Source organism: Capsella rubella, unplaced genomic scaffold (genome assembly GCF_000375325.1).
Source record: "Capsella rubella cultivar Monte Gargano unplaced genomic scaffold, Caprub1_0 scaffold_2, whole genome shotgun sequence".
NCBI classification, from domain to species: domain Eukaryota; kingdom Viridiplantae; phylum Streptophyta; class Magnoliopsida; order Brassicales; family Brassicaceae; genus Capsella; species Capsella rubella.
Window position 1 is genome coordinate 4,593,034 of NW_006238922.1, and position 8,805 is coordinate 4,601,838.

The 8,805-nt window shown below is 32.8% G+C and overlaps 1 long non-coding RNA gene across 1 annotated transcript; it reads left to right on the plus strand.

Moving 5' to 3' along the window:
* Positions 1-7,133: 7,133 nt before the first annotated feature.
* On the plus strand, positions 7,134-7,530 carry LOC111832094. Its single transcript, XR_002835229.1, has 2 exons — positions 7,134-7,210; positions 7,314-7,530. It is a non-coding gene; the product is annotated as an uncharacterized LOC111832094 (long non-coding RNA).
* The last annotated feature ends 1,275 nt before the right edge of the window (positions 7,531-8,805 follow it).

An 8,805-nucleotide genomic window follows, 5' to 3' on the forward strand; every position in this document is an offset into this window, starting at 1 on the left:
ATTGTTTAAATTTAGTTATTAATGTTTATTATAGTTTTTAATTTCGAAATTGTTAGGTATGATTTTTTGGTTTAGGAAACAAAATTAATCGTGATTTGATGAATCTAAACTAATGAATAAATTGTTTGCTATATATTAGGAATCTATTTTTAAGACTGATTATATTATTTATTAAACCCAAAATTTCGTGGATGAAGGTTCATTTAATTTTATGAGTTTTCTAAAATTGTTTCTATCTAAAATTGTTTGCTATAATTTAGCTAAAGTTTCTATTATTTTAGTTATGTAGTTTTCTTAAAAATAGTTTGGTTTTGTTTTACTTTTTTGATTGTATAAACTATGATTGACTTATACAAAATGCTTCCCTTTTAATAGTATAGATACAAATGTATCAACATATAAATTAAAAATTTACTTTACTAATAACAAAATAAATTATTGAAATAACGAGCTTTATTTATATATGATATTACATATAATCCTGAATCAAAAATAAGTTATTAAATTTATTTATATGTATATATTTAAAGTTGAAAACGATAATGATGAAAATAATTATGGTAAATTTGTTATAGATCATATGGATAGAGTTAAATATATAGTAGTTATCTGCTACTATTATTTTATTATATTTTCTAAATATCTTGATACATAAAAGTGATTTTTACAAGGAGATTGCAAAATCATAAACCAAAATTAACTGCGTCTTTTTGGATTTATGAATTATTTCTGACATCACAAAATATAGGAGTAATTTTTGGAAAGTAAACTTTTATTTTGTATTATTTTGCAATCATAAACCCTTTCAATTTGAAAGAATAACAAAAATTAAGATAAATTTTGTAATTAAATTATAATAAAATTGCAAAACTGGAAATCAATATTTGTTACATTTAACACAAATTCCTAAAAGCTCTCTAAATCAAATATTTCTCCAATATATTTTTATGATCTTATTTGCTTTAAATTATATTATTACATAAAACATATGTATAATAAAATTTTTTTTTCCGAATATGTTATAATTTGAATTACTGAAAACGGACATATATTACTCAATCGATACAAAAAAAAAAATATGTACTAAAGTATTATTGATAATTTTGTAGTACGGATCATGTGATTGAATGAGTTATAATTTACATAATTATGATTCTAGATGTTTTTACAGGTTGTCTACTATAGTAAAAATAAAAAAATAATTTATTCTAAAACTAGAGTATTTAAACGAAAGATGTTATGCAAACACTATTTCATTATTTTGAACACTAAAATTATTTAATTAAGTTGGTCAAATTACGATTATATAAAAAATATATTTTATGCAATATTTCACGGCTTAAGTTAGAAATAAGAATTAAAATACAGTAGTACAATCTTATATACCAAACAAAATTAATAAAAGAATATATTTTTAAATATCGTCCCGCGGTATACCACGGGTTAAAATCTAGTATATATATTAATACATAAGATGATTTATTAGTGTTTCTTCTAATAACTCAAGCTTAGTTCCTTTTTATAGTATCAATTGTTATTTTTTTTTTCTATCCTTTTCAAAGTAGGATGCTAGAAACGTAAATATCTTGTCGAGAGGATAATTAGCTACATCGATTGCGAACAACAACTTTGATAAAGAAGAAGAACCGGGCACAATCGTTGCATTGGTATTAGCGCTTCTCTCTCTCTTGCGGGCAAATTTTAGATCTAAGTTTTTTTCTTTTCCCTTTCTCTTTTTCCGATCAGATCTTCATCTCTGGCCATGGTCAATCAATTAAGATTCATGAGTGAGCTGATCCTCTTCTCTGTCAGCGGTGGTGTGGTATCCTCATCGATGTTGTGGTGGCTGTGGTGGTGCGGTTGGAGTTCTTTGTAGTCGTGGTTTCCGTTTTGAAGACGGCGGGGATGCTTCAGAGTTCTTCTTGGCTCGGCCGTTTCTTCTATGGGCTGCGACAACGGCGGAAGTTGGTGAGATTTAGGAGGGTTTCGCGTTTTGACGTGGGAGTTAACGGTAGATCTGTATGATCTTAGATGGCTGATGCGGGGTCTTGGATTCAGAGGGTTGATTGAGCCACCGTCTTCTGTATCTGCCGTGTTTAGCATCTCTCCGTCCAGATCGAGGAGGAGTCTGCTCGGATCTCGGTGAACTTTGGTGAAGGAAGGAGAAGGTTAGTTCTGAGAGTGGTTAATTGCTAGGTCGGGATTTGCCACCGCGGAACCGTGTTGTCGAGGTGACTAGCTTTCCGGGAGACTTGTGGTGGGTTTGGTGCAACGAAGGAAAGGGGACATCGGCGGAAACCGGTCTCTTTTGTCTTGGTCTTTGATACTTCGTCGTGGCCACAAAGCCGTGATTCTTGAGCCCGCCGGATTTCAGGCTCCGGTCACTTTGCCTCCGGCGATCAGCAGGTTCAGAGTTCTCCGTTTTTCACCGAAACTTTTGTCGTTTTCTTTTGCTTATTGGATCTCAATTGTGTAAGGCCTGGCGCAGCCCATTTGGGATTTTTTGATTTTATTATAGAAAAAAAAAAGAAAAAAAAAAAAGAAAGAAAAAAAAGAGGATAATTAGCTCTGTAGCCATGCAAGTGAAGAAATTAAGTCAACTATAAAGTGAAGCTGTCAATATTACAATAAAAGCCCTACTCCTCGCATGTGCTGTTTGTCGGGGCAAGTAGAGCATTAAATGGCTGCCAATTTTGCGCCACCTGACACACGCCTCTGAAGTAAGATTCTGCAAATAAGATTGTGCAGCAGAAATCTAATAATTATACACACTACTTAACTTGTTGTTACAAGAAATGAAAAAAAAATTTAGCCTATTTATTAGCGTTTAGTGTTGTTGCTCTACAACAAGACACAAAACAATTAAAGAAGGAGAGAATTTTTAGTAAGGAATACCCAGAAGACGCATCTGCAATACTCAGGTGGGTATTAATGACAGAATCTCACATAAATGCACCAAAGCTCGTCATGTGTTCGCTGTAATAGTTTTTAAAGTTTTTGATGTCTGCTAACTTTTAATTTAACGATTATCATGTTGCAAGAAGAATTATGACTATGATCGTTCGTTTGGTTAGGGGATAGTGGAAAAGGGACGCCGATGGGAACTACAAGCATGTTACATTCATGGATGGCTTCACTTTGGCTGTGCGGCTTTGAGCGACTGATAGTTTTGCTACAGTTGTTAGTGCGGTAAAGGAGCGTATGGGTCTAAGAGATGACAATGATATCGAGCTTACTTAACAATGGCCACAATGGATGATGGGTCCTGAGTGGAAACAAGCATACCCAATAGATATCATGGATGACAAAAATATGACTTTTTCATGGGCATAAGGGCGGATCTGGAAGAGGTCCATCTGCGGGTTAGGGTCATGAAGTCAGACAAATAAAAAAATGTTAACTTCTACCGAAGTAATCTTGTATGGGAGCAATGACCCGAAGGAGATATCGGATAAGTATTGGAATACCACGGAAACACAGTCTATCTGGAATACAACGTTAACAAAAATGTTAACACGAAACCTCGAGATCCGGGAGGCAGTTGAAGACAAAACACCTCAACCCCATGTAAGGCATCAAACATCTGCTGAGGTGATGGAAACAATAATAGAAGCATTTTCAAGATCGTCACCGAGAGCTAGGTTATCAGCTGCGGACAAGGGCAAGGCAAAAGTTGATGACGACGTAGCAGCGGGCAGACCAAGTGCTGCCGATCAAGGAAATCAACAGCTGGTTAAGGAGTTAGATTTCGTGTTCGAAGAATGGCGCAAAAACTACACAACTGCCATTTTGAGGGAAATCACCGCTCACCAAAACAATACAGAGGATGTGAGTCGGGTCGCGTCGGCTTGGGGACAAGGTGTAGCTAGACAGCTCGACTTTGGTGAGGAGTGTCATACAGCAGGTCCAGCCAACGTAGGTCTCCATTTAGGCCAACCGGTACCAATTACGGATACAACCAATCAACTACTTGTTTTTTGTTGTCATTAACAAGCTCGTACAATGACACACCACCTACACAGACAACGACAACGTCGCTCAATCTGAAGAGTTAATCGACTCAGACTTTAAGTTTTACGTTATTTGATAACATGTTAGTGCGATATGTTAATTATATATGGCGTTGTTAAAACGTTTAAAACACGTTCTTGTAGGAGACAACATTATGTCATCCTATTTTACGGACGCAGATGGACCGATATGCACACCACCAGACTTACATGAGATGGATGATAATGGGTAAGGATAGAGGAAACATATTTAATGATGATAATTTACATTTTAGCAAACAACAAAATTGTTTTTCCCACCTATTATTTTTTAATTGGTGTGATGATGTTAGCGACTAATAAAAGTCATTTGCCATTTAGGTACCAAACTAGTCGCCCCTCTCCTCGTAGCCGAGGCAGAGACCTTGGGGACACACAAGGGGGGGGGGGGCAACAACTTCTACCATACATCAACATGAGGGGAATGTGGGAAACCCCACGGTTATGGAAGGGTTCAGGATTGTGGGTTTACGCTGAACGGATGTTGAAAATCAGGGATGCTCCAGTGCCGACAGTGCTATATGACCGCGAGGCGCCACAATACTTTGATGAACCTGGCGAAGAAGGACTACACGACAAAAATGGCGATTCACGCCATCAGGCGTAAGTTCCACTTCATCAGCCATACATGCCTGTCGCACGTGTATGCAACTAAAATGGCAGATAGTGACCATTATGAAATCAGAGCTCCACCATATGTGTAGCGTAGATGCTCTATGAGATTTTCACAAGCAGGCATCCACATCTATGATTGACAAGCTAATGCGGACAGGTTTGTCGTGGTGGAAAGATGACCAAGATCCAATGAGCTATGATACTTAGGTTTTTAACCTTAGGATTTTAATCTCCCCAGTGCAATGATTACAAAGGGTTTATCGATCCAATTTGGGTGAGATGTAAACAAGCAGGATGCAACAAAAGCTAACAAGTTAAGCCAAGCAATTAACAGTTTGGTTTATCAATTCAAATGCGTAAACGTAAATGACAGAATGAAACTAAGTATCTAAGAACAATACTAAAGCAAGCAAGAACTACAGAAGCAGAATTAAAGCAAAAATGAAAAGCAAGTAAACAATCAGATGAATAAAAGTCTCAAGGATGGGGTTAATTGGTTAATGAATCCTCTTAATCTCATCGGGGTGCTTAACATGCTCAAATAGATCTAAGCCTAGACAATGAACCACTTAAAATAATCAATCCAATATCTTGGCAAATATTATCAAATCTAAAGCACTTCCTAATCTCAATTCTCATTGATGAAACATACAATAGATAGGCATAAAGATCAAGCTCATTAATGTCAATTTACTCCTTAAAGCAACTAATCTCTTAGGTTAAGCAAGTAAATCTCTGGCATTAGTGGTTTGAACATTTCATCAAACACCTTTTGGGTGCTGAAATGTCTTAGACCTAATCTCACATGATTAAGGTAGAACTAGCTATTAAATCTCTAATCAAGAAGGGATCTATTGAAATCAAAGCTTAAACACCCCTAGAGACTAAGATAATTTTGTTAACTCTCGACTTATAACTGCAATTTATGAAATATAAGACACAATTGTCACATCTGTTTTTTGGCGTATAATAATAACTTATTAGCGGCAGCCCCGGATAAGAAGACTACCAGGAGCAACAAGCGGTGGATATTTTGGGTTGTGTAAACAGTGGATCTACCTCCTAAGAAGTGTTTTATTTTCTATCGTAAAATAATATAATGTGTAATTATCAAGGTGGGATGTGACCCATCCACTTGTGGAACGAAATGCTTTAATGCCCCAGTGGCGAACCGCTATGAATGTGAAATATTTTACAATTTAAGTTGTGTTAAATGTGCCATATAAATTATCTAACTAAATTATCAAGTACTGTATATAATCTAACTAAATTACCAGCTAAATAATTTATCACGTAATGTATCAGCTAACTAAATTATCAAGTAATGTATTTCCTAACTTAGAAGATATCTGATTTGGTAAGTTGGTTCAACTCGAATTTAAACGATTACTATTCGGTCGGACCGTCAAATTGACTGCTGGTGTTTGTGGAAAAGTTTAATTGTTTTAGTGTTTGGGTTATGTTAAAATTGGTGTCATTTTGTATTTGACGGATTTCGTTAACGACATTTAACCCCGTTTAATTGCTCCGTTTGACCATTTAAAGATGTGCCTAAATTGGCAAAGTCAACGAAAGTTTCATATTAAAGATAGAGTCAACAGAAAGTTTGTGATTTAAATCAACAGTCAAAGAGTTCGGGATTTAAATCAACGAAATTGTACTCTCTAGGATTTTTATGGCATTTTTCCCAATATATTTTGTAGTTTTCAATATCTTTATATAAACTATTTTTAATTTATAATCTTATAGTTAGGTTATGAAAATATGAAAGCTGAGATAATTAAATTTATGCATATCGTTTATATTCATTCATTTACTGTTTTTGTTATTATTATCAATATTTTTTAAAACATCATTTAGTTTTCAGATCTAAAATTGTGCAATTTATAACAACGAAATCATTTATTTATTTAAATCAGTTCAATCTCATATTTGGGATATAAGTTTTATAAATTATAAATTAATGTATATTGATTTACATCACTATCAATAAGTAAAATATCATTTTACTAATTAGGACTTATAATGTTATTATTTTATATAGATTTTGATTATATTTTACACCATTATCATTTATTTATTTAAATCAATTCAATCTCATATTTGGGATAGAACTTTTATAAATTATAAATTAATGTATATTGATTTACATCACTATCAATAAGTAAAATATCATTTTCCTAATTAGGACTTATAATGTTATTAATTTATAGAGATTTTGATTATATTTTAGACCATCATACTTTGCTGGAATTAAGAAAGCTCAATAAAGAAAATTATTTTATTTAGTTAAATGAATTAAATTTTTAGACCTTATGTCAATATATGGTGTTATTTATTTTTTTATTTAAATTATTCAAAACTCATTATAAATATGCTTCATTATTGTCTTTGTTTTTTTTATTAATTTGAGAAGACATTTAATTGTTACAATATTTATTCATTCTATAAAAACGTTTCCAAAGTTCATATATTTTCAACATCTAAAAAAATTGAGAATATATCAATGAAGTCTGATTTTGCTACATTTTTAGTTTTTATATCCGGTAAGTTCATATTTCCTGTGTATGAAAAAGATAAGTGTACATACCAATTTTGTTTTTTTGTTTTTGTTTTCTTATACAATAATATTTCAATTTTTTTTTACAGTGATGAGTCTCATAACGGTTCAAAATGTTGATGGAAAACGTTTATTACTCGACAAAAGTATTCAAGATTTGTTGCATCATGAAGCTTTATCACCGGTTCCGAAACCACAAAGTCTTCACTGTAAGGAAGGGTGTCATGTGATATGTGCCCCTAATCCATTTATCGTACAATGTGTTTGTGTATGCTAAATTGCTAATTATAATTTCTTCTTGGCTAATTTAACAAATAATATATATTTCTATTTGTTCTAAAAAATTTAATTTTTTTATCAATAAATATTCTTCGTTAAATAATAAAATATAAAACTAATTTTACTTAGTTAGCTTTTCTAACTTTCCTTTCAACCATCTCAACATCAACATGTCATCATTTAACTAATTTTACTTGCATTACCAAGAAAATTAAAGTTTGATTGTTAAATTTATATGAGTATTCAAGATACATAAGGAACATAAATTTTACATTTATAATAAATAGGTCAATACTTGAACAAAAGAAAAGCCGAAAAAGGGTCAATACTTGAACATATGTGCGGAGGAGCTCTTTATTCATAGTTTGTTTATTAGATGTGGATACGTTTGTTAAAAGTTTGTAGGAATGTTAATCGTATATATTTTTTTTTGGTTATAAGGATTTATGAAAAAATGTTTAAATAAATCATTAGTATGAGTTTAGGTTTACCTAAGAATTAGGTATAATAATTGGATGATAGTTGGAGCTCATTTTGGTTGGATTGTGATGTTATATTCGAGATCGAATCTATGTTAATGGAGGATAATTGTAACACCCGTGAACCAACATTTGGGATTTCGGTATGGGTGTTGATACAATGGTAGGTGTCTCTCGACACCAAGTAGTCGCCAAATTGTACTAGTCTTTACTTTATAAATTATTCTAGATTACTATCATGTCATTGGAGTACTATAGGTATCAATCTAATTAGGTGTGATGCTAGCAATAAAGATATTATCAGAGATAACTACGTCAAGCCAAGCAGAAAAGGTTTTGTTGTCTAATAGCTTAGGTGAACACAACGTCATAAAAGAGAAAAAAGTTACAGAGCATAGACTATCATGCATAGGCTATAACGAAAGAACTATTAATACCACCAACAAGACTGAACATGCAAGTAACAAGTAAACATATAACACAAATGGAATAAAAGATCTTGAGGATGAGGTTATTGATGTAGGTGGAGTCTATTATTCTACTTAACGTTTTTAACAAACTGCAAACAAGCTAATCCCTAGACAAGGAACTAATAAAACTAGTTAATCCAATCTCTTGGCAAAAACAATCAAGTTTAAGTCACTTCCTATTCTCCAATCTCTTTGATGAAACATGCATTAAACATGCATTAAAAACAACTCATTAATGTCAATATCCTTCTTAAACATCCAATATCTTAGGCTAGGCAAGAATATCTCTAGAATTAGTTAATCACACATTTCATCAAACATTAGGTAGGTACTAAAATGTCTGGGGTCTAATT